This window comes from Heliangelus exortis, chromosome 1, assembly GCF_036169615.1.
Source record: "Heliangelus exortis chromosome 1, bHelExo1.hap1, whole genome shotgun sequence".
NCBI lineage: Eukaryota > Metazoa > Chordata > Aves > Apodiformes > Trochilidae > Heliangelus > Heliangelus exortis.
The window spans coordinates 51,786,420-51,805,248 of record NC_092422.1 but is presented as its reverse complement, the minus strand read 5'-3'; the positions used below and the strand labels follow the sequence as shown (position 1 = coordinate 51,805,248).

Below are 18,829 nucleotides of genomic sequence, written 5' to 3'. Positions count from 1 at the left end.
TTAGCTGAGCACCAGGCAGGTGGATATGCAGACATCATCTGGTTCTCAAATGCCTTAGTGCCACTCTGGAGAGTGCTTTCTGTGTCAAGGTCACAGAATCACAGAATCATAGAATCATGGAATGGTTTGGCTTGGAAGGGACCTTAAAGATCACCACAATCCAACCCCCATGCATGGGCAGGGACACCTCCCACCAGACCAGGTTGCACAAGGCTTCATTAAACCTGGCCTTGAACACTTCCAGGCAGAGGGCATCAACAACCTCCCTAGGCAACCTAGGTGCCTCTTTTTGCTCTGGAGGAAAGATGGAACTTTCCATTCTCAGTGACCTCTGCCACCAGCCCACACTCTGAACCCCACACTGGCCCAACCTCTATGCAGGTGACCCAAAGGAGAAGAAAACTCCAGACTGGCACCCATCAAAGTCACACTCTCTTCTCCTGCTCCAAAGCCACGCACTTTCCTGCAGATGAGGGCAGTAGATAAATTTTCACGGTCATCCAGGGGCCTTTTCTGAGGTCTTGAGGAGGCAACAGGTTTGATTCTGGCCCATCATCTGCTTCAGGCAACAAGCGACCACCACCTCACACTCCACTAAAACTGAATCCTCCTTCCCATCCTACCTACCTCCAGCAGCTGGAAGACACTGTCCAGACATATCAGCATGAATTATGTCCAAAAAGTAAAAGTTACTAGTGTTAGACTTAAATGAAATATAGTATTATATTGCATAATATCATAGCATGGAGACATTTCTATCAAGGCCTATTTCCAGAAAGGTTTTGTGCAGTTTTTAGATTCTACTGTCAACAGATATCTTTGCATTTCTTATACAGAATATGTGGGTACATTTTTCTGCATTCATAATGTAATACTCCTTTGGCTCTACTCTTATGATTCAGGTTCCAATGTCCATTTTTGTAGAAGAATTATTTGGACGCAGCTGGATGAGCAAATAGACAATATATTCTATCACTTAAAATTGCTTTTAAATCAGTGGCACTAAGCTTGCTCATTCATTCCCCTTTTTTATTTGTTCTGTATTTTTGGGGGGCTCCTTTTGGAAACTTCATGCAATTCCTGTGGGCATTAGCAAGAGCTGACCAAGAAGATGATACATACAATGAACTTCCCCATAGCTCCATACAGAAAACTTCCAGATGTAAAAAATTACAAATATATAGGGGAAAATAAGATTATTGTTAAATCATCTTTCTGTAGATGTCTAGCAGGAAGATGAACTCTTCATCATCACAGAAATGAAAGCTTAGGTCAAAGAAATCTGGTAAACAAACACACAAGAGCAAGCCTCTGTAAAACAAAACTGTGCTCCTCAGACACTGAGATTGCAGTCCTCCCTTGCTGTTGATCCACTACTAAAATAAACGAGATTTACTGGAATAATAAGAGAAGCACCATATATGTAATTGGCAGGCAAGATAGATCCCAGATGATGGGTTTGTCAATGGCAAGAGCAGGACTGGGGTGCAGAGGGTAGAGCTTGCCTTGACATCCCTAAGCACCATTCGTGGGAGAACTGCTTATGTGATGCACTTTGAGACACCCTGTTTTTGAAAGATGACAACAAATGATAAGTATTGATGTCATTGTTGTAATCAAAATTTTCTACCAACAAACCCCCCCCCCCCAAAACCCTTTCCCAACAAACAATAAATCTATTTATGAATTTCCTAGTCATGAGATGAAAGACATTTGTTCTTTCAGCAGATGTTGCATAAAAATGAAAAACTTCCCAAAAATGGGACTTTTTCTTTTTCCATAAAAAAAACAGCACCTGGTTAAGAATTTTTCTCTGTTCGTCAGTTTCATAAGCTTTAAAATAAGTTAAAAATATATCTTTTTATCTGTAGAATTTCACAGTGATGCTAAACCTTTGTAGTGTAAAAATAGGCACAGAGCATTTAAAATAAGCTGAACTACTATGATATTATCAGATGGCCTATTAAAATATAATACTTTCACAGCACGGCAAAGTGAGCTATGCTATAAACGACATAAATTTTATTCCTCAATTATATAATCTTTATCACCCTGGTTCATTCATTATTAAGATTAGACATTGTTTTTTATATGTGGAAGACTGGTACAAGTTTCCCCATGAGAGAGTTTTTGTACCAGTCAGGTAAGAAAATAATGAATTAAACTTAATCCTCATCACCACACACCTCCTTGGGGACACATTTTCATGCTGTGTCATGGTGAGGGCGAGCCATGCTTGGTGTGCATGGGAATGGAGGCAAACAGCCTGGGGGCTTCTGATCAGTTTGCATCCTGTTTGATATCATCTTCAGCACTTACAGAAGAGCTGTGTAAACTGAAAGGAAGGGAGAGCAGCATGGTTTTAGGTCTGAGAGATGTGCACACATCAGCAGGGACCAAGGGAAGCAAGGCCAGTTGTGGCTTCAACACTGGAAACCCTCTGCTACTCCCACAGAAAGCAAATGGAAAGAACCTTGGGCCGTGGGACGTGCATGGTGACATGGCAGGGACAAACTCTGGGGAGCATGAGGCAAGCAGGGGAAGGGTTTTTTTTTCAGAGAGGGCACAGCAGTTGGGGTGCCAGAGCCAAAACCATTGCTCCAAATAGCAGCCTTCAGACACAGAGACTCTTGAGCATCACTGTGTGCAGGCACCTCTCCAGCGGGCACTTACCATGTCCAAGCAGGTGGCTGCAGGGCCAGGGAGCTGGAGCAGGGTGGGATGGGAAACAGTATGTGGGGCTAGTGAGGAGAACGAGGAGCCTGGACCCAGCTCTGGAAGGCCTTGGCTTTCTCTATTTTGGGCTTTCAACTGGTTTGTAGTCCTCATCTGAACTGCAACCTGCCGGTGTCTTCCAGGTTTTGACTTTAAAAAAGGGCTTGAACTGTGAGTCTGCCTGGTACTGCTTTGCGCTTCTACAAGGAACTGTGAATATTTGGAGATTGTTGGATGAAAGTAATAAAAATATAACTACCGTAAAACAAAACATATAGGTATTTTCTGTATGGGGAATGATTCTCCTTTTACATAAATTTTCTAAGCAAATTAACCCAGGCTGCTCCTAGCCACACTAAAAAAATTGCATCTCGTTAAATGGTCATTTAACATTTACCACTGAAATCAGCTGGCTGAGGTTTGTAGAGAGTTCAACTGCAAGAAGTAAACGTGAGAGTAAAAGTCTTTCCCTAGCACACAACCCAGACTATGGTGAAATCAAGTTAAACAACAGCATGTGTTGGTGCTAATTTCCACTTTCAGAAGTAAATAATTTCTGAAATTTCCCAAACTTACTGTAACTACCCAGCTGGTGTTGACTGCCTAAGACCAAGCACAGCACCGTTTCAGTGACGAACCCTTACGGAAGTGGGGAAGCCACCGAAGCTATATGAAGATTAATAGGAAACTGAACCACACTACATCTTAAATAAACAAAAGCTTTCGCAGCCGTGCTGAAAGGCCCATAAAAGTAAACTACAACCTCGGCAAAGCCTTTTAAACTGACAAAACAGCGCGGCAGAGGTCAGGGAGGCAGGCGGGTCAGCAAAGCCCTGCCTGCAGGTTTGTGGGTCCGACCCTCTCCCCACTCTGGGGGCCTCGCCGGGGCTGAGGAGAAATCCCGCCGCCGCTCCTCCCTCTGCAGAGCAGCAACACTTGAACTGCCCTTCTGCCTCAACAAAACTTTAGTTTGCTGATTGGGCACGAAACAAAAGAAAGACAGCGGGACGCGATTTATAAGGGGGCAGGGTAAGCTGACATGCTATTGTACTCCAGAGGTATCCACAAGCTGTTAATTCCATTTTAACATTGTTAATAAGACTGTTAACACATCTGACTTTGTTTAGAGACTTTGAAAACATCAACAAACTAAAGAAGAAAAAAACAAAACAACACAACCCCTCCAACACCTCCTCTGCAATCCCACACCCTCCCGAAGTAAAACATGATCCTTACAAATAGCATCAAACATCTAAATTTGACAATTCTGCCTGTCCGGACCTAGAAGAGAGAAGGGGGGGCCGGCAGGGAGACTCAGGGACGTGCGTCCACGTACACTTCATACTCTTGTTAATCTATTTAGTTAATCACATTTTCCAGCTTAAATATAAAGGATGCATTTCTAACACCGCCGCCGTTTTGAGGACAGAAGAGATAAACCTGGGCTCCCCCCTCCCCACACACCTTTTCTCTCTCGCTCACACTTGCATGCAGGCAAATGTGCAGATTTAATCAGTGTGGAATGTTTTAAATGAATAATTGGGTCTGACAGATTTATTGCAGTTAATTTTGCAATAGAATGGAAAAATGTTTGGATCTCAGCCTTTAAAGTATTAGGAAAACAATTAATCCATCACATAACGGAAATTCCGGTATTACACCCTCACGTCCAATTAAATAATGTCAAGTAATCATGCATTGTAAAATGCTGAATATTGAAGCTTAAAACATCAGGGGAATATGTTTTAATTTTTGGGGGGAACCTCAAAACAAAAATCACAATAAATTAAAATCAGAGACATCGATAAAAGGTTTTTTGGTTTGATTTATTTGGAAGAGGAGGCATTTTTTAGTTAAAAAAACCCACAACCTAACAAAGAAAAAAGCAGTCTCACGCAAAAAAACATTTATTTCCCTTTTGTTCTCTATCTTTTGCATCAAGAACACTGTCTCAGCAAGGCAATCTCAAAGTAAATCAAAAGTCTTAAGATGAAGATTGGGACCACAGAAAAAAATCTTTAAAAGGAGATAACCAGCACTTTTTGAGCAGGCAGAGGGGCTGATTCCAGGGTACTTACACAGGCACAACTCTCCAAGACTTCAAGCTGTGTTTTGCTTGACTATCGTTCTGTAGGATCGAGTCCTCAGTGTGGGACCATCTGACAGCAAACTTCTGAGACTGAAAGTAAGTGGGATTCGTTTGTCTTTGTTTACAGCCCAAAGTTCCTAATGCTGTAAAATTGCTTACTGTCACACTCCATCTCCTTTTTATTAAAAGTAAAAAAAAAAATCCCCAAGCCTGCAAAGCAAAGAACTTTTCCAGAATAACAAAACCACTGACTTACAAATGTCTTGCCTGCCCCTGAAATTTGAAACTTGGCAAATTCATCCCATCCGGCTGCTGTACAAAAGGTTCCTGAAGCGTGTTACAGTAGGGACCCATGAGGATCCCAAACACTAAACTAGGGGAGATGGGGCTGTGGCTTCAGGACACCTTCAGCTAGAGCAAAATGAAAGTGGTAGCAAATTTTAGTATCACAGAGGTTTAAGAGGATCACGTTCAGCTATTTTTATGGAGGGGATTGCTGACAGTAGGGAATGCGGGGACAAAAAGGGTTAGGAGCACGTGTCACTACAGAAAGGCACAAAAAAAAAAAAAAAAAAAAAAAAAAAAAGTTGGAGGCTTCTGTAGAAGGGGCAAATGTAAAACATAAGGAAACATCCCTCTTCCAGTATGTCCGTGGCAAAAATAACAAACTGAAAATCTCTGGTCACATTTAAGGGCAATAAATATCACAACGCCTTGCTGGCACCTTCATTAAGGCACCATCTGCATGGCTGGACAGATGAAAATGGTGACTGTATTGAATGAAAGAAGTATAAGACTTGGCCACCACTGTTCAATTTGCTTTTCCACATAGAACACAGTGTTTATTTTGTTGGTTTCTTACAATCTTGATGCTCTGGATACCCATGTTTTGTTTTTCCCGTTGCCATAACAACATCAGAAATTTGGTCCTTGATAGCCTTTTTAATAAAATCATTTTGGGACTCCAGAGCTTTCAAAGGTGGGACAGTTTCCCAATTCAGGCAGCTCACACCTCTCTTACAAGGAGCCTATCTGTTTGTGTTTCCCCCCCAAAAAATAATCTCCTAATATGAAAATGATGTTGTGTGTTCCCTCCTGCTCTTGGTACTGGAAATAGGCCCTGTTACTATAAACAGCTTTTCTGGGGGACTTGGGATAGGTTTTTCAAGAAACAGGAAACCTACAGCAGCCAGAGTACCACCTCCTAAGGCTTACGAAAAGAAGTTCAGTACCTGTAGCACAGTCCGAACATAACAGGCAAGTTTTCTCCACCTATTGAGTGGCTGTGTTTTAAGATGTTCAGAAATTAAATATGCAACTGAAAATTATTTTGAAAGTTTAATAACATTGGATATTTTCTATCTGGTCAGTTGGGAGATACTAATCTCTTCTGCAAAGCAACTGGAGCTCTCTTCAGTAGCTTTCCCGTGGCATTGATAGTATTTTTCCTGTGTTCTCTGATCAGCTCAGAATAGTAGAATAAAAGAAAAAAAAAACAACAACAGCCTCTGGCTCTTTACCATAAAATAAATTGGATTCTCAGCACAAACAGCAAAACAATGGCCAAGAGGATGTGACTAACAAACATGAGGGAAGAGTCAAGCAGCCCTCTCTTTGCATATGCAGCGAAACAGAAGTCATTGGGGTTGGGATCCCCCCCTCTATTTAACATATCCGTGCATTTCAATAAGTTGAGAGAAACAATGCCCTGCTTTCAAAAGTTGCAAATTACTGGGAATACACTGCAAAATGTGGGTAGCCCACAGCATCGGGAGATGCTTAAAAGTATTTATCTTGTGGTGGGTTTTTTTGTCTGTTTGGTTGATTTGGTTTTGTTTTTCTTAAAGAAAAGGAGAGGGAGAAATAATAATCTCCAGGAAAATAATCCTGGATGGGGAAGAAACTGTACCTGTGAGATATGCAAGTAGCTTCATGGGCAAAAATAGTTCCAGCATATATATTTTTAAAGGGACTAAAGCATTTATAATCAAAGCCAGGCAAGGATTTCTCTTAGTTATGTTCATTGATGATCTTCAGCCAGATGTAAACCTACACACCTACATAAAGACAGTTAAGATGAAAAAATAAAAAATAAAAATAAAAAAATAATAAAAATTAATTCCCTTTTCCACTGTTACCAGTGGCATTTCTATACTTTCTAGAGGAGGGTGACAGAAATCGCGCCCTTTCTGAGCAGCCGGTTTTGCAACCCAAATTGGAGGGTGCCCACCACGCTCAGGATAAGGTGGGGAGGGTGGGGAAAACTCGGTTAAAAAAAACACCAAAACACACTCAAACCTTTAAAACCCTCTCCGACTCTTGACGAGTTTGTATGGAAAAGTCTCTTTTTCCGTCGCTACGTGGGGTGGGGACCTTCACCCCTGGAGGGTAACACACACCCCCTGGCCCACGCCGCGGAGGGGCGGCCAAACCAGGGGCTATGGGGACACCCACAGACCCCGCCGCGAAGTGCAGCCCCCGCACCCTCACCCCGGCGGGCAGGGGCACGGGCAGGGGCAGGCAAAGGTGCTGGCGGGGAAGTGGGTAGGGATGAAGGCAACAGGAATGTGAGGGATGCCGGCAGGGATGCGGTTAGTGGCAGGCAGCGATTTGGGCAGGAGCAAGCAGGGGTGTGGGCAGCGTGTTTGCAAGGGTTAGGGAAGGGGAAGGCAGAGATGTGGATGGGGCAGCGGGGATGCGGGCAGGGGCAGCAGAGTGGAGGCACGGAAGGATGTGTGCGAGGGTGCGGGCAGGGATTCAGGCAGGGGCAAAGCAAGAAGGGGTACGGGGGCAGGTAGGCACACGGGAAGGCAGGGGTGCGGAAAGGGAGGAATGTGAGCAAGGGAGCAGGCAGGGACTCAGTGTGGGGACAGGCAGGGGTGTGAGGGCAGGTAGGGGAGAGGGCAGGGACAGGCAGGGGGCAGGCAGGGGGCAGGCAGGAAAGCCATCAGCTCAGCATTCCTGGCTGGCTTTAGATCTCGACAATTGTTCCCCTTCCCTCCCGGCGGGGCGAGGAGGGAAGCGACCACTTCAAAGAGGAAACTTTCTTCATGAGGCAGAGACGAGAGTTGTTGTCTCTCCGTTACCCGGACTATTATTATGATTATTAATATTTCAATAGTGTCTTTTTTTTTTTTTTTTTTTTTTTTTTTTTTTGTCAGCTTGCTAATGAAGCTGTTGTTATTCCTGGGAAAATGAGGAGGCAACGTGTGGCAAGGGAGGCGTGCGCACCAATAACTCCCTTTCCAATTTGTTTTCCCCTGAAGAAAACATAAAATATATCTGGCAAAGGAATTGCCCAGCAGCTCGCTGTATCCCCAGCTTGCATCCTCACCCCATGGGGCTCCAAGGGCAGCCGGGCTCTAGGGTGAGCCTTTTCAGCCCCAGGCTAACCTGCAGCACCTTCTAGCACCTTCTGTTTGAGGATTTCCAAAAGGCTGCACAAACATTTAATTAATTATCCGTGCCACAAACCCGTGCAAATGTAGACCTGGGATCCATTTTACAGATGGGGAACTGCTTGCACAAGCAGACCCAGCGAGTCACCCCTATCTGAGGTTGAGACAGAAATTAAAATACTAATTTTCTCGACTTTAAATATAAAACCCATTGACCACTTTTCTGTTCCAGAAGACAGGGAGAGATAGGCTAATTGGTAAATTAATTCCCCATCTCCTCACATTCAGCCTAGAGACAAACAAAACAGAGAGAGATAACAGAGCGCTCCCCTCGCATTTCCACCCGTTTGTACCGAGTCTTTTAACCCCAAATGCTTAACAAAGTCGAAACAACAAAAAGGAATTAAAAATCATTACAAGGAGAGGGAAACTAATTTGAAAAATCTGGGCACGCTCATAGCTGCTCAACTGAGCCTTTAACCAGCTGAAGAGCCAGCTCGGTGGAGAGAAAGGGGAGGGATGTCCCTGGTGTTAGGAACTACAAAGGAGGAGGCTCCGGCATCAATACAGGCCAGAGTGTGGGAGACAGAGAAGGGAGACAAATACTGATGGGAGCAGGGGGGTCATGGGGATAGATGGGGACCAGATTTTCCACGGCAACTGAAGATGCAGACAAGCACCTGGCAGGATTTTCAAAGGCAACTGAGCAAGATAGGTAGCTAAATCCCACTGATTTCGATGGATGGGAGGATGTCTAACCTGCTTATGCTCTTTCGAAAATCCCATTAAGTGCCAGCTGCATGTTTAGGAAACCAAACACGTTTGAAAACTTATTGTGAGGCTCCAAGATGGAAAAAATTTAAGAGCAAAGCATTGTGCCAATTTCAAGAATTAAAAAAATGGAGTCAGATTCCCTTCCTGCTCCAAAAGGAATCAGGTGGCGAAGAAAGAGGAGAATATTTCTTCCTGCTTAAAGAAACAATTTTGCATTTGCACATTTAGCCTTCCTCATTTCTAGCACCTGTCTTTCGGAATAAACCAAGTGGATTTAAGTAGGGAGTAGGGATTTAAGGTGGAAAACGAACACGAGTGTGTGACTGGCAGTGCTTGGGGGGGGACATAGGTAGGTGCTGGGGGGGACGCACAGGTGCCGAGCTCCACAGTGAGGCAGCAGGGCTGCTGGAGGCACTGCTGGGAAGGCCATGTGTCACTGCAAGTGTGTGTGGGGGGAGGCAGGCATCGGAGAGCAGCTTTGCCATCATGCTTAGATGTGACTGGGACACTGGGTGACATCCCTTTATTTTCGGGGGTGCATTGGGGCAACTCCAGGAAGGCAGTGTGTTATCATGAAATAGCTGCATATTGCACATACACCAGTAAGGATTACAGTGTCACTAAAGATACACGGATTATTTTTTCTCTGAATCAAGGTTATTTTGCCAGGGTGGCTATTCCTTTAAATCTTAAAATTTTATTTTTTATATATATTTTTTAATTCTTAAAATAGGATTGTTGAGGGAATGCCAGACTTTGCCATGAATTTGCTTTAAGTATTTAGGTAGCAGCTGTTGCTCAATCACCCACAAACTTTAAAATCCACGCTGTAAAATCTCAACAAACAACTGTGTAAAGACAGAGCCTTTCTGAAAAGTTATTCAAACAACCCCACTATTTCTAAAGCATTTTAATGCCGGCAGCTAAACTGACACAGCAAAACCATTGTGTTTTGCACCAGTTTTGTTTTGCTCTGTACAGCTGTGTTTTCACAGATGCAAAACCATGTGTCTTCAGCAAAAGGTCTACTCTTCCCTTCAGATGTGAGCAAAGATCAAAGGTTCAAACACAGAAATACAAGCTCCTTTTCCCTTTGGAACATGTTTTTATTTTTTTGCAGTGGCTCTAAACCAGAATTTCCATCTGTTGTCCTTATGCAGCATACAGGTTAACCTTAACAGCCGGGTTTGCAATGCTGTTATCTCAACTAAGAAGCACAGAGATGAATCACTCTTGCACGTAGGCTACTAACATCTCACCAAGCAGCAGAAGGGCTGCTGCAGACAACCAGCCACCATTTCTTGGAGATGATGGTTGAAACTAACTCCTTCTTTCCTTGTGTCAGAAAATTAGGAATTTCCTGAATATTGTGTGGCTACGATCACATCTACAATTCTCCAGCCTAATTCCATGTTGTAATAAACCGGTGTGATTCCTTTGAATTAAATGGCAGTGTTTCAATTTACAGCATGAGAGATTTAGGTCTACTGCAGCTTTTAGACAGTATCACTTGACAATTTGTCTCTGCTTCTTCATCACACAGGCTGAGAGCAGCCTTGGTGTTCATGTTTACCTATCTGGTTGTAAAAGTGAGGCTTCTTTGGCAGAGGCACTAAGTTGTTGATGTTTGTATGACTACCTGGGAAGAATTTACCTCTGTGTATCAATGAAGGTTCTGTAAAACATAAAGTATTTGTGGCAGTTGTGCCCTGGAAATCAGCAGTGCCAGAAGCAGCTTCTGGTATCAAAAAAAGACAATACCCGTGCAGGTATATATTTTAAAGAATAATACATAATAAAGGATAATAAAAAAAATATATATATGCGACGGTATATTTTATACACATTTTCACACCCTTCTCGATATAACGGCAGTAGCCGTGTAGGGCCGCACCTGGGGACGGCGGCAGCTCCCGGGGGGTGAGCACCAGCGGGCTCCCGGGGACCTCTCGGGCAGGTACCGGGTGCCCACTTTGGCTGCAGGTGCGCGGCACCACTCCGGGGCGGGGGTAGGGGGCAAGAAGCGGGTGTGGGGCTGGCGGTCTCTCTGCCCCCCCCCCGGGCCACCCAGCCGGTCCCCCGTCCCCGCCCCCGTCCCCTCGCCATCCGCAGGCTCCGCCGGGGCAGCACTGCCATCTAGCGGGGCTGGGGCCGAGGGGGCCCGGGCAGGCCGAGGAGCTTCACCCTCCGGGCTGCCCGCAGGGCCCATGGTGGCTTTTGGGGAAGGAGGAGGCCGGTCTCCCGTCCGTGCGTGGGGCTGCCGGGAGCCGGCCCGGCGCCCGCTCCCTGCGTGGGGCCGTACGCGCGGAGGCCCGTGAGGGCGACGGGGTGGCGACCCGGTTCGACCTCCCCCGCGTACGGAGCGGGGCCGCTTGCCCGGTCCCCCATCTGGCAGGGGACCGACCGTGCCTGTTCCCCCACGGAGACCTCCAGGCGCTCGCCCTGCACCTCACGGCAGCAAGGGCTGCTCGGTCTCTCGGAACCCCGACCCTGCTGCACTGTCGTGCTGTTCAGCCAGCTGTGTGGATACACGGCCAGAGGGACAAGGTATTCCCCCTGGCAGAAACAGCTGCTGGAGAGCCACTTCTGGGGAGGCAGAAAGCGAGGCAGCGGCAGTGCTGGTTGGCCGGGCCGGGCACCATCACACACAGAGAGGGTGAAGAGCCAAAGCCATCCCACACACCAGCTAGCAGACGACTGTGGTCACCCCCCTTTCTTGGCCCAGAAAATTACCTGGTGCGCGGCACCACTCCGGGCGGGGGTAGGGAAAGAAGTGGGAAGTGACCTGCAAGAAGACAACCCTGCGGATGCAGGCAAGACACAGGACAGGGTACATGCCCCACCTGGAGTGAGCCTGCCACGGCTGAGGAGCTAGAGCAGCAGGAGCCAGGAGGAGCAGCCACCAGGTCTGGCCCCCGCACAGCTGCAGAGGCACCTTGTCCCATTTCACATTCCTCCATGTGTGGGGTGCATGTGCCAAGCAAAAGAGGGACTGGCTTCACAGCTGCCAGCAGGGATGTCACCAGGGGTGAGGTGATGGCAGTCATGGCCCCTCTGTGCCAGCAGGAGAGGCCACAGCTGGCATAGCCCAGGCATGTGGCTTTGCCTACACAACACCTGTGCCATCTCTTGACTTACGCTGGCAGAGGGTAACCTGAGCCCCAGTGTCAGTGTTGGCAGCTGGGTTGCTTGGTGCCTACAACAAGCTGGGTAAAACCTTGGCCCCGTGGAAAGTGGTGGCTGCACCATGATTTCACCTGCTGCAGAGAGACTCCACGTGAGATGAAAATGTCAAGGAGCAAGCAAGCATTGGGTTCCCCTCCTAAGAAGCTGTGCTGATGGGTAGCACAGCTCAGAAGCCCAGTGCCTCTGTGGGCACAAGGTGAAGGGCATCCCTGGTGTCACATCAGCCCATGCCAGCTGTCGTGGGACACCAGGACCAGTCACATGTTTGGGGAGCCTGCTGGGATGGGATAAGCATCATCAGAGCTGTCACCTAGCTCTATTCATGGCTTCAGCAGGTAGGATTGCTATCAGGAGATACATGCCTCTGCCCACAGTGATGGGAATCTTCTCCAAACTTGCCACAAGGCAGTGGCAGCTCTGTGACAGCGGGATGCTCACCAAACCCCTCTTCCCACAGTGTGCTTCCCCTAGAGCTGCCCAGCAAGTGCAGATCTGCACACTTTATGGGCCTGCACTGAAGGCCCGTAAGGCTTTGGATTAGACTTGCTCAGTACTTTAATGAGTATTAAATTAGCTCTGGCGGCAGCAGAAACCCCCAAAAGCAAGCTATGCAAATTACACTCACTTTGAGAAAAACACACAGTGATGTTGTTATTTGTAGAACCCAGCACAATCATGGAAGAATAGCTCATCAGTAACTCTTCCTTTGGAAAAAGCCTCCGATGGGCACAGTAGGATTTAATTTCTACTTTCTATTGAAAAAAAAACCCAAACAAAAACCCAACAGTTAATAGACTTCAGCATTGCTGAAGATAATTGCCAAGTATAGCTTTTGTCAAGTTCGGCCTTTCTTGTTTTCTCCTGCCCAAGTCCCTCTAAATATGCAGTGCAAAGACAGTGCCATGGTTCCAGAGCAGAACAAGACCAAAAACATATGCTGAAGAATCATTTTTGCCATCAGATTTTCAAGTTCCTGTAAGTCCTTTAAAGAAGGTTTTTGTACAAATCAGCATTTGCTAATTCAAATCAAATCCATACAAGTCCATCAGAAAAGTGATTGCAAAAGGCATGATCTTTGCTTGCTCTGTACAGCTTCAGTTGTTGTTGCTTTTGCTCCTTACAGAAAGGGCCTAAGCTGGCAATGACAATAATTCCATATTGCACAGAGGGTACGAGTTCAGCACCTTGTTCCCCAATGACCTCTATGCAAAACAGAAGGATACAAATCTATGTACTGCTGCTTACAGCCAAGAGTACTGTGAAGCCTTTATTCACTAGAGCTGGGTTTTTGGTTTTTTTTTCATATTAGGAAAGAGTTAAAAAACACCCACCACTGTCAAGGCTTTGACAGTTTGCTATTTTGGTCAAAATTGGAAGGTAAAGAATATGGGCACAGCCTGATCTACTGTTTTTATTTCCCTGTCCCTCTATCTGCACACAGGCAACCTGGGAAGATGAGGGGTAAGGGGAAGTAAAAGTGAGAAAAGAAAGAAAACCAGAATAAACCAAAATCTTGTTCATTAGTCTTTAAACAACAGAAACACCAAGAAGAAAAAAGTGTCATCTTACAAAACTGGGTATTTTGCTTTACATTTTTCAACCAGTTCTAACATTATCTGAACAGGAACTTAGTAAATATTTAGCACATCAGCCAGTGGATGAATTTAGTCTCCACAGAGAATATGAAGAAACCCCCCCACACACACTCTTTTATTACATTGATTAGATATCTGTTTCCATTGACTGTGGGAAGAAAGTGTATGCAGTTCAGCTAGGGAGAGGGAAAAGAGAAACATGAAATTCTTTCCAGGGAGCACTGTGCTAAGCAGCAGCTATAAAACCTCTTCCAGCAGGACACCTACTGGTTTTGGTGATTGAAGGATGCAGGTAGATATCCTCTTTTGAACCTAACCTGAGACAACATCAACCTGGGGGTGCTTGAGATCTCACACAGCCTGGATGTGATTGCAACCACACTGGTGGGAAGGAGTTGCATGAGAGCCCCTGACCCTGCTCCAGGCACAATGAGTCCCATTAGCATGGATCGAACTTCTCCAAGGCAGACTTATGGGAGCAATCACCTCTCCCAGAGTGGCAATGAGATGGCAAGGGGGGTGCCATTCTCAACCAGCTTGGCTGGCTCCAAAATGCACAACCTTCTAGCTACCAGCTGCTGGTTAAGAACAAACACAGAGCTGTTTTGGGACAGCTTTAGTTAAACATTCCACTCCTAATGCCATGTTTTTGCACAGCCCAACTCCAGTTCTGCTTACTTTCTCTGTGATAATTAGAATTCAGCTGTGAATTCTCTTCCCTTACACTGATATTCAATTTTCATTTCAGTATCAATTATTAAAGGCTAGACTTTTGGACTCATAAAATGAAAACTATTACATAGCCTAGTGCTGAAAGAAATTCTTCTATTTCCTCTATTTCAAAGAGAAAGCTTTCCTGCCTCTTTGTTGTGAGAGCAAACCAGATGAGAGAAGTGACAACTCATCTTCACAAAGACAATAACATGAGCGCCCACTATCTGAACACAAGGTTAAAATGTAACATGATTAAGCAGTCTTTTTGCTGTATAAAGATGTCACAAGACCCATTTTTTTTCTGCAACTGCAGATTTCCTGTGTGCTAATTTGTCAATCCAACACTTCTGATGTTCTTATAGCAGGGGGTCTGCATTAGCAATATTGGTCTTTTTGTTAACAAACAACCTCAGAACTCCACATTTACTTAGATCTGCACCTAAGCGCTGGAGAGGGATGTTTTTTTTTCCTACAGCTTGGATTCCTTTTCTTCTAAATTTCTGGAATCTGTAGCCTAAGCAGACTGGAAAAGTATACCTTTTCCCCAATTAACCTTGCAGAAAGTTCTGTCTCTCCATTAACACAACACTCTCCACAATCTGCTCCATCTACAGTAGGATCACGGTGTGGTCTATAACTACATTGCCTGACACTCCTCATTTTAAGTCTCACATAATTTTGCTGACAGCAGGGACAGGAATTGTCTGTGCTACACATCCACTTCAGGGTGAAGTTCTGGGAACTTTACAGTAGTAACAGGTGATTTCCAAAAGTGAGTCTCTTCTGCATACTGAAGTGGCCAAGATCTTTAAAAGTCTTCCTTTACAAATTACATCCAACTTAGCAAGGGGGGTTGTGAGTCTTCTGTTTTTTAAATATGCCTTTGACTTGCTCATTATAAATCACCCAAATTCAGCCAAGTTAAAAACCTTTGAAGAACAGCAATTCAACATAGGGAGTGAAAAACTGTTTCATTTAAGATGGTAATAATGTGAATGCTTTGCTGTGCTCCTTCCACTTGCAGCCTTTGGTCAGACAAGATTGTGCAGCACCGTCTTCCCTCAAGAGAGCTCCTCAGTACAGCTCAGGTACAGAGCCCCATGGTGGCTACCAGCAGTTCTAGAAAGACATAGGAAGAAGGCATTTTGCTTGAGCATTCCCTAAACACTTCCCCAAATGCTGACTCCTAAGAGGAAAGCTAATCCTGTCCAGGCAAGAGGGATGAAGCAAATGAGAAGCTTCAGAAGGTGAACGGGACTGAAAAAATGCACTGTTGAAGAGAGGATCAAAGCAGAACTGCAGAAGAAAGCATCTCATCACTTGCAATGGCCTCTGGTGCACCTCAACATCTTTAGAGATTCCCCCCTCCAAAACCAGAAAAAGTATCATAGTACCAGAAACTATAATTCAGTTAGACAAGAAGTCAGTGGGACTTTGGCAGGCTGCAGCTCCTGTGACCTGATTGTACTGGGAGTTCATACTCATGTTGTAATAAAAGACTGTGGCAAAAAGCAGCCCTAAGGGTACTTCATCCCCCACTTCCCTTCTACTCCCTGCAGTCTTGTTTTCCAGCAGTGCCTCTGATGAAGATAAGACTCCCACCTGCCTGACTTGGTTCTGTGCTGAGGAAGCAGCACGGCCCCCTCCCTCCCCATGGACACCACTGGGCACCAACCGTGCTCCAGGGACAAAGGTGACAAGGGCAACAGCTAAGTGACACCAGGCTGCACTGAGCAGACGTAACACCTGTGCAGGGGACATTGATACCATATCAGCACCTGATAACTTGGTGCAATATGCATATAGATAAGTGCACTGTGGTGGTACTGCCTGCCTGTTGCCCACCACAGCTCAGTGCTCTCATAAACCATGCTGACAAACAATGTGGAGTCCAGTATCATTTTAGGAAAAAAAATACCAACCTGCAAAAATCACATTAAAATACTACTGCTAAGACTGTGAAGCAAACTTAACAGAAAGTTTAGAAATAGCCAAGTTGACATTTCTGGGTAATCCAAATTCAGCCCCTGGGGCACACAGCTTATGAAACTGTCCACAATAATATATTCTTGCTGAGATGTTTTATGGGACAGACCTGAATCTTGACTGAATAACAAAGATTATTGTCCCTGGGAGGTTTTTTGTTTATTTGTGTGTTTGTTTTAAGGTTTTTTTAAGGTCTCGCCCTTACCTGGGGATAGACTGCAGAAGCAGTGCAAGTTACACATTCACTGGATCTGAGAAAGATGATACAACCAAGCCCTAGCATGACTTTTGAGGTCAGTTGTCCTGGTTTGGGCCAGAATAGAGTGAATTTTCTGTCTTGTACTTTTGCTTTCAGCTCAGTCTCTTGTGAGTAGCTGCACTTGCTTAAATTAACAGCAAGTTTCCCAGTCAGTGTCTGCTTCTGAGACTGATAACACTCAATGTTTATAGTTACTGCTGGAAAATGGTGTGCAGAACCCTGGCCACTGCTCAGTTCTGAGAAACATCTTATGCTCCAGAAAAAGAAAGGGAGTAAAGAGGCCACCCCTGCAACCCTCCTTTAGGGAGGGACAGACAAGACAAGTGACTAAAACTGACCAGACTATTCTATCCCATATGTGTCATACTCAGTATAAATTTGAGGGATCACAAGGGTCAAGTCCCTTCCCTTCACCCTTCACTTTCACTTCTCCTGTCCCTGTTTCCTTTGGCATCCTGGGAGGATTCCGTCCATTCATCTGCCTGTGGTCCTGATCTGTGTCAGCCCATATCTGTGTGTTCCTGCCTCCAGCTCCAGACTGCTGCCGACTCCAGGAGTCCAGCCAGGACTTTCCCCAGGGCTGCCCTGCAGCCTTGCTGGTGATGTGAGCATTACTGGGGAAAAAGGAGGAAGAACATGGTATAATTTTTCTGTATATTTATAAATATTTAATAATTTTTCCTTGTTATAATTACTGCTGCATTAAAGTTGTGTAGTTTAGTTTCCAATCCATCTCTCTCCCTTATTCTCCTTTCTTTATCAGGGAGGGGAAGGGGATTAATAGAGAGCATCTGTCACTTGGTTAATTGCTGGCCCAACATTAAACCATGACATCAGTCTATGAAGACTCACCTAAAAACTACTTTCTGTCTTTGACCAATGCTTGATTAATAACAACTACCTGGAGCAAGGACAGAAACTGGGTTTGCCCTCTACCAAGTGAATGCCTCTATCTGTTCATTTAGAAAGATGTAGTTTAATACATTACTAGTTAAATTAGTGTTTTGGAAATATATGCTTCAATAATCTCAAAAATAAGGAAGAACTGATTCCATTGCTCCTTATCACAGAACAATTTCTAAACCAAGAGAACACTCCTATTTCTTGTTTCTGTACTCCTCTATAAGGGCCCTACCTATTTAAATCATATTCCAAAATGCTTTGGGAAGCAAGAGCTTAGATGAGTGACTCTAATAAAGAACTAAGAGCTCTAAATTTTGAGTGGAAGATAGCACTTTCCTGAATATCCACAATAAGGATAACAAATCTATGAAAAGCCTGTAATTTAAGGGATGGTATTGCACAGTATTTTCCCTTGTCTACGTTTAGGTGATTCTCTGCTCACTGTATCTTCTAAGTATTTCAAGCTCAAGTATAGTGAAGTTGCAGCCATGCTGCTCTGCAAATCTGTTTAGAAGTTCCTACTTAGCACAGAATTAAAATTATTCAGACATTCAGACAAGTAAGAGTATGGGTGAAGAGGGTTTGCATATGCAAGGCTTCTGTTTTTTCCCCACATAAAAAACTATCAGGGCAATAAATGGTATTAGTATTCCCTGCATAGCTCATCTCAGTAATTCTTTCAGTAACAGTCAAGAAAGCCTCTTTATCTAACCTAGTGCTACATTTCTTCTCTGATGGAAAGGTGCCTCAGAAGTGCACGGTGAAATGCAGATCTCTACCTTCTCAACTATAGGCTGACAACAGACACCCAAATTTATGGGACATTAGGGACACTCATCTCCCTATGCCTCAGCTCCCTATTTGTAAAACAGTAGTAATACCAGCTCTTTTCATCATGAGGGTTTTCTGAAGATAAATTAATTAATGTTTGTTAAGCATTCAGATATTTATAGCAATAAGTGCCATAGAAAAGCTCATGAGGAAATTAACAATTCTGTCTTCACAGCAGGGTTTCAATAGTGTGCAGTAAATAAGGCCTAGGGCTACACATTGAAAAATTAGGAGAAAACAAAATATTGAATAATTGCTCATTAACTCAGCATCGTCCATCCTGTTCACTCACAGAGGCAGGGGTCCTGTGGAAAAAAACATGTATTATCCTGAAATAAAAAGACAACGCTATCGTGCAAACATATAAGAGGGCTGAACT

General features: G+C 44.7%; 1 protein-coding gene and 1 long non-coding RNA gene across 5 annotated transcripts in view; one reads left to right on the top strand and one right to left on the bottom strand.

The window, feature by feature from the left end:
• The window catches only part of CLYBL (citramalyl-CoA lyase), a 172,285-nt gene that overhangs the window by 131,816 nt on the left and 21,640 nt on the right, over positions 1-18,829 (bottom strand). The gene's annotated exons all lie outside the window — the stretch shown is intronic.
• On the top strand, positions 11,608-15,985 carry LOC139791832 (uncharacterized). The gene is made up of 3 exons (XR_011724046.1): positions 11,608-11,712; positions 11,751-11,806; positions 15,496-15,985. It is a non-coding gene; the product is annotated as an uncharacterized lncRNA (long non-coding RNA).